The sequence below is a fragment of the Cetorhinus maximus genome, chromosome 5 (genome assembly GCF_964194155.1).
Source record: "Cetorhinus maximus chromosome 5, sCetMax3.hap1.1, whole genome shotgun sequence".
NCBI lineage: Eukaryota > Metazoa > Chordata > Chondrichthyes > Lamniformes > Cetorhinidae > Cetorhinus > Cetorhinus maximus.
The window spans coordinates 58,804,055-58,819,042 of NC_135883.1; positions in this window are offsets into that span (position 1 = coordinate 58,804,055).

Sequence of the window (14,988 nt, forward strand, 5' to 3'; positions counted from 1 at the left end):
GTCTCAATATAGTTTCTATTGGCACAAAACTGCCCCTACTGTAGCCCTAATTGAAAATTTCATCGAGTGAGGTTGCCAGATGCCAGTCTGGGGGATTGAAATTATCATGCTGGTGCAGTAGGAAGTAATGATTTGAGGCTAGGGCTGAAGCAGACTATTGGGTATCTAGCTATGTTGATAATGATCTGCATTAACTGCAAAAAACTGAATGCTTCTTTTTTCAAAAGAAAAGAAATTTTATACAGCATTAAACAATTCAATTTTGAGTTGGCCAATTTATTGAGATGAATGGGGTATTTAACAAGATCAAGAAAAATGATTTCCCTGGAAGAACAATCTTAAATGTTGATGACTACAAATAACTTCCCAGTGATGATAACTTTAAGGGGCTCTAAGTTGTGCCAGCTCCATAAATATTAAATGCTACAGAGGCAAATAATTAATATCAGCTATGGTTTTTTTTTCGTTCTCTGTAAGCCAGCACTTCTAATGAGCACTGCAGGTACACAACACAGCTTTAACTCAGATTCATATTTCACATTCCTTAATTTCAGATGCTAAGCATAGAGAAGCTGTGGAGTTGCACACACAGTGACATTGCTTAACGGAAAAAAAAGTTGGAAACTCTCCCATCACTATCCATACAATATGCATTGTGAAAAAGAAGTGCATGGTATCACAGCAACTCTGAGTGAACCCTGAGTGAACTGTGACACACCAACACATCCTTTTCTTCACAGAATTGGCATGTACGCAGATGTTATAAGATCTGATGGCTCTTCCAATGCATCGTCCATCCATTCTGCAGAAAAGAACAGTAATCTTACACTGAGAAACATCAAGGCCAAAAATAGATACTTTCCACCTCTTTAGAAGGTACTCCACTGTTGGAGCAGGAGAATAATGTTAAACAAGTTTGAAGAACCTTATTTTGCATGTCCAGCATAAATCGACATTCAGACAACACCCAAAACAATGAAGACTGGATCCTGACTAGATTCAGAATTAACATTTACCATTCACAATTCTAAAAATATACTGGTTACATATCCAAAATAATAAATATTCAGGAGAAAAAAACAAAATACTGTAAATACACTATAGGCCACTGAGCACCTCAGTGAGAAAGATAGGTTTGCATTTCAGAGCGGCCCTTTCACAGGATAATAAGCCACTTGTGTTGGAACTTGATGGAACTCATTGGCATGTGTCAATCAGTATATATAATTTGAGCTCTACATAAGATTTTAAAGCTTTCTAAAACCTTTCTCAGTATCTCCAAGATACTGAAAGGTAATGTACATATGCCATTTAGTTGACATTGGCTATGACATTTCCTGGTGGTGGTGGCATTAAATCATTTGTTTGCAAGGACATACCATAACAAAATGAATTTTAAGCTTTTGACAAGACATTAGCAGTTCTGTAACCAGTCAGTTAATTAGTTAGTCTTGCCCTTGCCTGTTTAATCCCCATAATATTTGCAATATGAGGGAGCAGAGAAAGCAACTGTGCATTTCCTTACCCAAACAAGCTGAAGGATTCTAAAATGAACAACACAAGAAGAAATGCATGTTAGAATGGTGAATTAAATGTTAAATCTGAAACAGAAAGGAAAATAAAATGAAGGAAAGAAAGATTGGAGCAAAAGATAAAGACAAAATTCTGCGGATGCTGGAAATTTGAAACAAAAACAGAAATTGCTGGAAAAAAGTCAGCAGGTCTAGCAGCATCTGTGGAGAGAGAAACAGAGTTAACGTTTCAAGTCCATTATGACCCTGCGTCCAATGTTTCCAGACGCAATTCGATGTTTTTTCCTTCATTATCATGAGACTTCCCCTCCTCCCTGGAATGAAATGAGATTCATTCTCATTTCATTACAAAAAAGGGAAAAACTTTTAAACAACATAACACTCTCATTCACACATTCATTCTTTTAGCAATGGTCAATTTATCTTTTCCTGTTCTAACTGGGCTCCTTTAAGTTCTGGACAGGGCGTCTGCAATCACATTTGACTTCCCAGGTATGTGGGTGATTTTTAAATTGCACAGCTGGAGGAACAAACTCCAACAGAATAACCTGGCATTCTGGGTCTAACTTTTTTCCACAAAAGTTCACGGATTGTAGTCGGTATAGACTGCGGTCTCTCTGTGCCCATTTCAAACATATATCTCAAAGTGTCTGAGGGCCACTAATAAACCGAGGGTTTCCTCTAATGTGGAGTACCATTTCTGATGCTTGTTGAGCTTTTTAGAGAAGTACTCGATTGGTCTCTCTATTCTGGATTCATCCTCCTGTAGGAGAACAGCCCCTACCCCGATGTCACTCGCATCAATGGCTACTTTAAAAGCCCGATTAAAGTCCAGGGTTGCAAGCACAGGCTCGCTTATTAAAATGGCCTTCAGCTTTTCGAAAGCTGCCTGGCATTACTCAGTCCATATTACCTTTGCTTTTTTCTGTAGTGGGTCTGTAGTGGGTCTGTCAGCGGGGAGGCTACTGTGCTGAAGTTTGGGACAAGCTTGTGGCAGAACCCACAAATCCCGAAGAACCTCATGATTTCCTGTCTTGTGATGGGAATGGGAAACTGGGCAATGGCTTGTACCTTTGCAGCCCTGGGCAGTATCTGTCCTTGACCGCATAGGTAGGTCACTTTAGCCTTAGCGAACTCGCTCTTTGCAAAATTGACCATTAGGACAGCTGACTGTACTCTCTGGAAGAGGGCTTCTAGTTGCTCTACATGGTTTTCCCAGGTATACACTAGGAGGTCGTCCAGGTACATGATACAATTGGATAAGCCTGCCACTACCTGGTTCATCAGCCTTTGAAAGGCGGCTGGGGCATTTTGGAGTCTGAAGGGCATGACTCAACACTGATATAAACCTTCCAGAGTTATGAAGGTGGAGATTTCCTTCGCGCGAGTTGTCTAGGGAACCTGCCAGTATCCCTATCTTTGTATTGCAGGCTGCTTTACCCACTGTATCTAAGCAGTCTTCGAGCTGGGGTATCGGGTAGGAGTCTGCTCGGGTCACTGCATTAACTTTTCGGTAGTCAAAACAGGACCTTGTGGAGCCAACCGGTTTGGGCACGAGCGCAACTGGGGAGTTCCAGTTACTGCTGCTAGGCTCTATTAGTTGGTGCTCCAGCATGTAGTTCATCTCCTCCCGAACCTGGGCCAGCTTTTCTGGACCTAGACAATAGGGATGTTGTCTTATGGGAGGGGCCTCTCCCGCATCAGCGTCATGTTGGCATAGGGTGGTGCAGATTGGCTTGTCTCTGCAGAAGCCTTTAAACACAGTGAGCAGCCTTTTCAAGTCTGCTCGATGTTCTGCACTTATATGCATGAATAGGGAGTCTAATTTCACTAGTATTTTTGTGTTGGTTAGCTGGATAATAGGGGGCTCAGTTTGGGCCTCACGCACATCTTCCTCCAATTCATCCCCACTGCTACCCTCCTCCTCCAGGTCGGTGGCAATGAACAGACTGTTGCCTGCTTGTCCCCCCTTTGGCTGTGATATTGCTTTATCATGTTGACGTGACACAGTCTTTGCTTTTTCCCCCCGATCTGGGGGTCTCAATTAGATAGTTGAGTTGTTTTGCTACTCTGTACGGGCCACTGAACCGGGCCTGTAAGGATTCACCTGGTATTGGTAGGAGCACTGACACGTAGTCTCCTTGCTGAAAAGTTTAGGTCTAGGCATGTCTGTCGGCCTGTTTTTTCATAGCCGTCTGGGAGATTTTCAAGCGCTCTTGGGCCACCTTGCAGGCTCTCATGAGCTGCTCCCAGAACACGGTTACATAATCTAACATGGAGAGCTGCTCCTTCTGCTCTTAAAACCTCTCCTCGATTAGTTTCAGAGGCCCTCGCACTCTGTGTCCGTGAACTAATTCGAACGGCGTAAACTCGGTGGACTCATTGGGTGAGTACCTGATAGGCAGCAGGAGACCTAGGCCGGGATTTTCCGACCCCGTCACGGGTGGGACCCGCCGAGGGCGAGGCGGTGCCCCAGCCAGAAATCCATTGACTGGCAGCGGGACCGGAAGCTCACGGCAGCAGGCAGGTGCGGAAAATCCCGCTCCTAGTCCTTTATCCCAGTCTTGGGGGTACTCGTGGCGGTATGTCCTGATCATTATTTTTAGGGTCTGGTGGTACCATTCCACTGCCCCCTGGGACAGCGAATGATACCCTGAAGACTTCAGCTGCCTCACACCCAGGTTACCCATGACTTCCTGGAAATAGTGGACATGAAATTTGAGCCCTGATCCGACTGGATCTCAGTGGGTAGACCATATCTGGTAAAGAATTGGGTCAATTCCTTCACCACTTGGCAGATATGGTTCTCAGGGGAACAGCATCTGGGAAACAGGTAGCCACGTCCATGATGGTAAGGATATACCTTCCCCTCCTTTTGGTTTGGGTAGAGGCCCCACACAGTCCACTAACACCTTGCTGAATGGTTCCCCAAAAGCCAGCTCGGGAATCATAGGTACAGGTCTTATTGCAGGTTGGGGTTTTCCCACAACCTGGCAGGTGTGGCAGGATCTGCAAAACCTTGCTACATCCCTGAGGAGGTGTGACCAGTAAAAACGCTGGCTGATGTGGGCTTGGGTTTTGTGTATACCAACATGCCCAGCCATCGGAATTTCGTGAGCTAGCTGCAATATTTCCCCACAGTACCTCAGTGGCACCGCTACCTGGTGGATCACTGTCCACTCCTCATTTGCAGGTCTGTGGTGGGGTCTCCATTTCCTCATCAGCACCTCATTTTTAATGTAGTATCATTCAGGGACTGTTTCTGCCTCAGCTTCAGTGTGTGCAGCCTGAGCTAATGTTATTAACTGTGGGTCAGCTTGCTGGGCTGCTACCAAGGAAGATCTATTTATTGCCTACTTAAGGTCTTATAGACTCCTGCAAAAAGGTTTCAGATAACCAGACCAGAGGGTCTTCTGTCTGCAATGCCACTTCAGCCTCCACTGGTGGAGCTTGTCGGACCACAGACCGCGTTACCACACAGTCAGGGATAATGCCAGGCACTTTCTCCTGCAGCTGTTCTGTCCCCCTGACCTCAGTGGGCTTCTCTGAGACCACTGAGGATGCTGTTACCTTTGATCCCACCAAGTCATTGCTGAGGAGCAGGTCGACCCCATCCACAGGCAAACTGGGTACAACTCCCACGGTCACTGGCCATGATACAGAGTCACACTCCAGATGCACCTGTTATAGGGGATGGGCATGTACCCTCCTTCAATCCCCTTTACCAACACCTTGGCACTCATCGCACTCTCTGGTGCCTTTTCCCAGCAGTAGAGTATGGCTGGCCCCTGTATCCCTCAGTATCACTATAGGCTTACTTGTCTCACCCTGGGGAAATGTGGTCACCCCTTCTACAAATACAAAATCCCAGTAACGTCAGAGATTCGTTTAACCTCATCCGCACTCTCAGGAGTGCCTCTACAAGGATTCACAGCCGCAGCCAGAGCCATAGCCTGGTCTGCCATGCTCTCTGACTGACTCCCATTCTCTGCATGGGGGGGGGGTATGTGCCCCGATAAATCCCACTGGTTTTCCCATAACCTCCAGCAATTTGCCCGGAGGTGCCCTGCCTTTCGGCAATTAAAACACAGGCTTCTTGGCCTCACTTTTCATCTCAGTTTCACCCTTTCTGTCCTGAGGAGGGCCCCGGCATTTCCCTCTCTCCCATGGGTGCTCAGTTTCCTATCACTCTCTCCACCTCTATCCTTTCCAGTTGGTTGGGGGTGACTAGTGGAGGGTCTCTTCTGGGACAAGGGTTTGTGGATCACTCATAATCACCGGCCAGTGTGGCTGCCTGCCTGGCCCCTGTTACCCTCTGTTCCTCCAGATGTGTTTTTATTGGGGAGGGTATGGACTTTTTAAACTCCTCATGGAGAATTATTTCACGGAGCTTTTGTAAGGGGCTTCTGTTTTAAGTACCTACACCCATTGGTCAAAAGCAAGCTGCTTAAGCCTTTTAAATTCCAGGTACATCTGGTCAGGCCATTTCCTGAGGGTAAGGAATTTCTGATGGTACGCCTCTGGCACTAACTAGTACGCATTTAAAATAGTCCTTTTTACTGCCTCACAGCCAGTGACACTTTCCTCAGGCAGGAGGGAGTAAACCTCGTGAGCTTTCCCTGAAAGTTTACTTTGCAGTAACCAAAAGACCACTTTTGGACTGGCCACTTTAACTGATGTGCTAATGGCTCGAAAGATATAAAGAAGGTTTCCACCTCTGCTTCATCAAACTTAGGGATTAAATGAACAAACCGGGTTACCTCCATCTTTAAGTCCGAGCTAGTGGTGTCTTCAAGGGACCCAGCGGGATGCCTGCTCCTCAGTTCAAGCTGTTTTAGTTGAAACTCCTTTTCCTCTCTCCTGAAATTCTCTCTCTTCCCTTCATGCCCTTTCCTGAAATTCCCTTTCCTTTTCTCTCTCCTGAAATTCTAATTTCCACTTCTCCAATTTTAATCTCTCTACTGCTATGCTATCTGCTATCCATTTCATTGTCGTCAATTTCCACCTGTAGACCTTTGGCCACCCTTTTAAAATTTCAGGTTTTCTGACTTTTGGCCGAAATTCTAATCTTAAATGCTTCTTTTAACTGTTCGAGGGTCTGAATTTTTAGATCCTCAAAAGTAACTGCTTCTGGTTCTGCTAGAAAGGTACTGGCATTAAAGTAGACATTTTAGTGCTTCAGTAGTACAGAATCAAGAAAGTCGTTTTGCAGTTTCTAAAAAATTGATTTCTAAAGGAAAATTTACTTTCCCCATTCTAATTTGTTCTTTTTGTCTGTGGGAAAAAATATTCCAGACTCCGAGCCTCCAATTTTTTCACATCCTGGACGAGCACTCCAGTTTGTTATGACCCACCCTCAGGTGTGGTTCCCCAAAGTTGCTGATCCAGGCAAGACCCCTCAATTTTTCAGTCTGGCTGGGAGACCCCCAAGTTGTTATGCCCTGGGGTGTAGAGGGATGAACTGGTTCCCTGTTTTTATTCAGAATCCCACTTTCTGCTGGTCACAACAAGATTTAAACTAAAAAGGATCCCTTTTGCGGATACCTTTTTCCCAGACCCAATCGTTCTGGTTTTGAAGGAGCTAATTTGATCAGAATTTCTTGAGTTAAAGGTAAGAGGAAGTTTATTAACTACTAAAGGCAAGAAAGGATAAAACACATGCATATACGGTCATAGAGATTGAAAGTAAGAATTTAGCTTGAAGTGAATATATATAAAGGGTATATGGGGAAGTAGGTGATTGAGTGCTGCAGCCATTGCGATTTGAGATTCCAGTAGAACTGACTCTAGTAAACGAATAGTCAGGTTCAAGGTTCCAGTAGAGCTGACTCCAGTAGATGAATAATCAGTTTCAAGGTTCCAGTCGGGTTGACTGCAGTAGATGAATAGTCAGTTTTGAAGTTCCAGTAGTGTTGAATTCGGTAGAGAGGGAGAGAGATTGGGTATCTGCAAAGTGGTGATTTGCAGGGGTACTGTGTGTGGCTGTTACTTCTGAGTCAAACATCCAGCACTTGCTCTCTCTCAGAACACCCACCAACAGACAGACACCACGGCAGCTTTTCAGATCACTTTTAACCCCCTCTTTGTATATTCCAAGTGGGAAGCGAATTCACAAATCTGACTGGGCATTGCTCACAGGGTTTCTTGATGAGATGATATTCAACTCCCATTATGTCCCATTGTCTCTACCAGAGGGAGCAATTAGTTTCTGGATGTCTTTAGAAGTACCTTGTCTGGCAACAGGGTGGGTTCCATTACCTCTTTGGGAGCCACCCTGCAGCATTCCAGCCTGTGACTTGTGTACATTTTTAAAAACTCAGGTCTTATTTTTTAAAGTCCGATATTTCCGGATGCAACTCAGTGTTTTTTCCCTCATTATTATGACAATATTTATGTCTATTGTTTCTCTGCAAGTAGAGAATGAAAGAAAAGAAAATCCGTGGGAAGTGCAAGATAGCAGCTTGGCAACAATTTGTCTATCCTGAGGAATGCAGCACTTGTCAGCTCAGTGGAATCGGTGTCACCATATTTTTAACATAACTAATGAGGTAATTCAGTTTGAAAGTGTGGCAATCCTCAGGAAAGAATGATTAGAATGTATTTTATCTTCATCACATTCCCAGACTGTGCATCTGTTAGTGTTTGCTCTAACATGATGCAGCTGTCAGCTCACTTGCTGTTCAGAAAGATATACAGTATGAGCTTGGTAGAATCACTGCAAGGTTTAATTCCTGTTTAATAATTGCTGCCTTCTTCATGTAATGATCTCTCAGTATGCTGCGTTCTCCATTTAATGTTATCTGTGCATGCCAATTCTTACAAATCTGGATGGTTTTGTGTACAAGAATTTTCTATCATTATACCTTTTAAATAGGTGATCTTATCCTGCTTGTTGTTTTATATTTTCTGACTGTTGGGCATTCTGGCTGCAAGACATTTACACATTAAAACTCACTATATTCTATCCTGTGTGGTGTTATTAGCATAATTTCATTTCATTGTGGTCTGTCCAAGAATTATCCCGGATTTGCTAGTTTCCAAGGTGCTTCATAATGTAATTACTGTTCACCTGTGTGGTATTATGTAGCACTTGACTATAGAGACGTTTGTATATTTTTGTCTATTAAATGCTTTAATTTCTATTCCATCCCAATCTAATACTGTCAGTCTGGTATTAAGTTGGTTGTTTATTTAAATGATTGATGAGATTTCTGCAGGCTGACGTCAGAGCTATGATCATTTGACTACTGAAGTTTGACAGCATGATTAATTCCATTTTTCACTGACTCTGAATCATACTGTAGCATTGCAGCAAGAGTTTGATGTTTTGTTCAAGCTATAACATCTGGCCAATTAATGTCCAAGTAAGGTTAGTGAGCGAGCACTCAAAGCTGGATGGCCAATAGGAGGCCCTAGTATGGGGCTGGCCACCTGAAAGTGTTATGCCACTCAGCTAAGGTCCTAGATCCTCTTGGTGCTCTGTCTCCTGGTTGGAGGGATCACACTCCTGCTGCTGATTCCCTCAGCCACTTCCATCCATGTATCTTTGCCTTCATTGTCCTCTTCCTCCCATCCTTGGTAAAGCTCACCTCACTGCAGCTCCTCAGATTCCACAGCAGGGTCTCCAGGTAAGATTGAGACACCAAAGGAACCATTTCCCAAGGTCTCCTCTCCATCCTTGTGGTTGCTTCAGTCACAAAAATCCAAGTACTGCTGAGCCCTCGTACTCAGGCCATGGGGCCTTTACTGCTATTAATTAGAAGTCCTCCTTTGACAGAATGGAAGGGTCATTCCCTATCCTCCCCCCCGGAAGGGTCATTCCCTATCCTCCCCCCCAACCAACCACCCAACATAATTAGTTCGCAGAGCCTGGAGGCAGGATGACAATTGGTTTGTTCTGATAACGAGCAACTGCTGGGCGCACCATTTAGAGAGTCAGCTTCCAGGCCTGAAAATGTCCCATCATTTCAGCAGCAATTAAAATGATACAATTCCACCCATTGTGTTCAATTCTAGGCATTGCACTTTTGGAAGGATGCCAATTAAGTACATGGAGAGGGTGCTGAGATCTACCCGAGTGGTACCAGGGACGAGGGACTTCAGTTATGTTGAGAGATTGGGGAAGCTGTGTTTGCTGCCCTTAGAGCACCGAAGGATGAGTAATTTTGATCAAGGTGCTCAAATTCATCAATGGTTTTGATACAGTGAAACTTTCCACTACAGAGGGTCGGTAACCAGAGGACACAGATCCAAGGTGATTGGCAAAAGGTCCAGAGGGGAGATGAGAAAACATTGTTTTGCACAGCAGTTTGTTGTGGTGGAAGCAGATTCCAGAGTAGTTTTCAAAATGGAATTTAAAAAATTCCTGAAAGGAAAAAGTTTACATGGAAAAACAACAGTAACGCTGGCCAAATTGAATAGCTCTACTAAAGAGCCAGCACATGTATGTGAAGCCAAATGGCCTCCTTCTCTGCTGTATCATTCTATGAGTCTTACTTGGGCATTGAATTTTGGACCTTCCTGAGTTGATATGATGCACACATTGACAGTCTAACCCTCTACTACAGCTTCATTAGAGGATGCATGTTCCATTGCCACTTCGGTTATTCTAAAGAATATGTGTACAACAATCTATTCTGGGATTAATACCATTGAGGGATGCAATGTTCTTCAGCTGGTATCAGCTAGGGAAATTCTCTTAGGTTCTGTCGCTGTTCTACCAAATTCTGTTCCATATCCCAAGGTCACAAATTAATTTAGCAAATCAGATTGCTGAGAAGTCTGATGTTTTAGTTTTAATAAGGTTAAGTAAGTTTCAAGGTTTTATTTGTAAACCTAATATAAAATCCTAACAGCGTTTTACTTTTGTAGGTCCTTATTCAACAAAGTGAATATCTGGTTGGTAACCAGCTCAGGGTTGCTGATCTCAATGTGCTAGAGATTGTCTTGATGTTTGGAGAAAATGATCCCTTCATTCTGTCAGAGTTCCCCCAGCTGCAGATAGTTTATAGATTAAGTCCAGAAGTTTACATGTGATAGAGTAAAAAGGACATGAGAAAGAAAAATACAAAATAGACAGAAGTCCAAAAGGTTATGGTATAAAAAGGACTGTGCAGCCTATTGTCATTTTAATGTAAAAGCTCATTTCAGTGTTCTATTGAATGGATGTCTAGATTTTCTGAGGTTGCTTGTTGCTAAATGCCTTATTGGTGCCAAACTGGAAGAGTAAGCTTCTTATCTCCTGGAATTCTTCAGACTCTCTCTAGAAGCCCCACAGACCCTCCCATAAGTAGGTTTCTGGAATTGGGTTCCCAAACCCTCCAGGTTTGTGCAGGAGCCCACCAGAATTAATGGTAAGAACTTGATGGATTGTTGGATTGACCTAACATATGATCTAAGATGCACGTTGGAGCCCTGCAGAAGTCACACTGTGTTGACTCCTTGGAAATTTCCTGGGAAGTTTGAACTTCCAATGGGCAATTCCCCTCTCTCTCCGTGAATGTCTCCAACATCAAGTTGGAGGCAGAGACTTCGGGCAGTTTCAATTTACTTACCTGGATAGTTACCCGGGAAATGTTAGACAGAAAAAGCCTAGTCTAACTTCTGGGTAACTATACCACAGACACCCCAATCACTCAAACTGAGCCCCAACTTCCCCCAACCCCACTTGACTAGCTCCCACCATCCGACTACACCTCAGACCCAACCTGACCAGCCCCCAATCTGCCAGCCACTCCCAACCCCACCTGACTACCCCTAAATCCACCTACCCACTCACCCACTATCCACCCTACCCACCTACCACCCTAACCTATCCACATCTCACCCTACCAACCTGCCACCCTATCCACTTACCTCACCTAACTGCCCATTCACTCATTCATCCATCACCCATTCACACTGGACATTTAAACTTACCTTACAAAAGCTAGTGCCATAAAAAAGGGGTGTGGCTTTTGCACCAATTCCCCTCAATGCTCTCTGAATGGATTCCTGCACTGAGGGAGTTATTCTGTATCATGAATCGCAAGTCTGGCTTTTTTCAGTCTATCCAGGTAAATGGGTTGTTTTCTATCTGATCAGTATAGGACTCTGTGGTTCCAATGCTGATCAGAAAATTTGGGCCAGTGATTGATCTCCGAAGCTCTGCTGCCAAGGCTTGGGAGAAACAGTCCTGCATGCACAGTTCACATCAGCAGGCACTGGCGATTGTGAGTTGTAAACACATTATGCTGTCTGAACCCTGCTGATTATCCCACTCCCCCCTCCGCTTGGTGCTTGACAGTGATGCTGATGCAGTTAAATGAGAGCTATGCACCTCAATGCACAGACTGCAGCACTTCAGGGAGCTGCCCAACCATCACATTGGGGATGGACAATAAATGTTGCCCTTGTTAACAATGCCCACATCCCAAGAATGATTGGTAAATGGTACAATTTTAACAAAGGGTGCAAGAAATGAGGGACATGGACAAACCTTTGAAGGTGACAGGACAGGTTAACAGAAGCCTATGGGATCCTGGGATTTACAAATAGAGGTATAGAGCTTGCCAAATCTCTATAAAACATTACTTCGGGCCCCACTGGAGTATTGTGTCCAATTATGGGCATCACACTTCAAGAAGGATGTGAAGGCTTTGGAGAGGGTACGGGAAAGTATACTAGGAAGGTTCCCAGGCTGAGGAATTAAAGTTATGTTGATAGATTGGAAAAGTCAGGATTGTTCTCCTTACAGCAGAGAAAGCGAAGAAGAGATTTGATTGAAGAGTTCAAAATCATGAAGGGTTTAGGTAGAGTAAATAAAGAGAACATTTCCAATGACTGAAGGGTCCATAACCAGAGATCACAGATTTAAGGTTACTGGCAAAAGGAGCAGAGGTGAAATGAGGATTTCCTTTTTCCACAAATGCATTGCCTGATAGAGTGGTGGACAGATTCAATAATAGCCATCAAAAGGGATTAAATAAATCCTTGATGGAGAAAAAGTAGAGGAGTGGGATTAACAGGTTGGCTCTTAGAAAAAGAGGGTGCAGGCAAGATAGGTTGGATGCCCTCCTGTTCTGTACTATACTATGATTCTAAATACTAGCGCAAATGCTTCAGCTCCGTACAAAGCAGCAGCTTATATGTACTTTGTGCAATAAAATGCTGAGCAGGTCATACAAATCAAGGAGTGGCTGATAAATATATCATTGCAGCTATATTCAGACTTCATGTTTTAACAATTACCTGAGTGTATTTTGAATTTTCAGTAACCCTAAAGCAAAGGTGAGCGGTGTAATATGCAAACAGTATCACTTTACTCACACTTAGCACGTTGCAAAGCTTCAGCTGAAAGTTGGGAGTGCCCAATTTGTGCTCCGATACCCAGGCTAATGCTGAATGACAATAAAATGGTTAGGATTACACAGCAGCACAATTCTAAAGACAGACCGGTCACCCCTTTCACTTCTGTCATAGCCCACCAAAAATGATTTTAAACCGAGGCCCCACCTGCCCCATCAGATAGGTGTAAAATATATCTATTTCAAAGAGTAGGGGAGTTAGCCCTGGGGTCCTGATCAATATTTATTCCTCAAAAAGAACAAATCGGGTCATTACACCATTGCTGTTTGTGTGAGTTTGCTTTAGCTGCTGTGTTTCCTACATTTTGTCACATTGACGTACTTTGAAATGTAAGTGCCTTGGTTGTGAAAGATACTAAATAAATGCAAGTATTTATTTTTTCCCCATTCAGTAATTTTTTTAAAGGCAATATCTGTCTTCTGGTCCTCATGCTGTCTGGAGGGATTAAATGCAATAATTAAAGAAGCTAACTGGTTGGAGTCATACCTAACACAAAGGAAGATGGTTGTGGTTGTTGGAGGTCAGTCATCTCAGCTCCAGGATATCACTGCCAGAGTTCCTCAGAATAGTGTCCTCGGCTCAACCATCTTCAGCTGCTTCATCAATGACCTTCCTTACATCATAAGGTCAGAAGTGGGGATGATCGCACAATGTTCAGCACCATTTGTGACTCCTCAGATACTGAAGCAGTCCATGTCCAAATGCAGCAAGACCTGGACAATATCCAGGTTTGGGCTGACAAGTAACATTCACACCACACAAATGCCAGACAATGACCATCTCCAACAAGAGAGAATATCCAACCATCACCCCTTGCTGTTCAATGACATTACCATCACTGAATCCCCCACTATCAACATCCTGGGGGTTACCATTGACCAGAAACTGAACTGGGCTAGCCTTATAAATACTATGGCTACAAGAGCAGGTCAGAGGTTAGGAATTGTGCGACAAGTAACCCACCTCCTGACTCCCCAAAGCCTGTCCATCATCTACAAGGCACAAGTCAGGAGTGTGATGGAATACTCCCCACTTGCCTGCATGAGTGCAGCTCCCACAGTACTCAAAAAGCTTGACACTGTCCAGGACAAAGCAGTCCACTTGATTGGCACATCCACAATCCCTCCACCAGACGCACCGTAGCAGCAGTGTGTGCCATCTACAAGATGCACTACAGGAATTCACCAAGGCTTCTTCGACAGCACCTTCCAAAACCAAGGCCACTACCATCTAGGAGGAGAAGGGCAGCAGATAGATGGGAACACCACCATCTGGAAGTTCCCCTCTAAGTCACTCACCATCCTGACTTCGCAATTTTTTACCGTTCCATCACTGTCGCCGAGTCAAAATCCTGGAACTCCCTCCCCAACAGCACTATGGGTGTATCTACATCACGGGTTGCAGCGGTTCAAGAAGGCAGCTCACCACCACCTTCTCAAGGGCAATTAGGGATGGGCAATAAAAATGCTGGCTCAGCCAGCAAAGCCCACATCCCATAAATGAATTTTAAAAAACTCCTGAGGGTCTTAATTTTGTTTGCAGTCCCAGTCCAAACTTAACTGTGTTCAATGCAACTACTGATCAAGTAACAGTCCAGATAGGAAAACACAGGTGGTGGTTTCTTATTGAAAAAAATAATGGGCTTATTTCTCAGAAGCTATCAAAGTATGACTTTCAAGGAGAAGAAAACTAATTGCATTAGAAGGAATCATTTATTCAGTTACGTTTAGTGGTTTAAATGAAGGAGTGAAATTATGTCAGCATAAAATTCATACACCATCACCAAATCGTAAATCACCACATCTGGGAGGTTTATGAAATTGCATTCCAACTGTATTATGACTGCTACAACCAATACAACAACCTGAAGTGCTTCACAATGTCTGGGATGCAGAAATTAGTCTTAAGTATGAGCATTGTAAACTCAAACTTCTCTTGGTCAGTTGGACACTGTGGTCAAGTTTATTTGGCTGGCTGCAACCACCAGATGCTGTAGTTTTCTTCAATAACTGGAGCCCCAATCTTTCTACATGAGCATGTATGCACACCACCCTCTATAGTGACTTCCCAGTGCACATGCTTCAAGGCACTGCCAAGAGTAGGAACAATC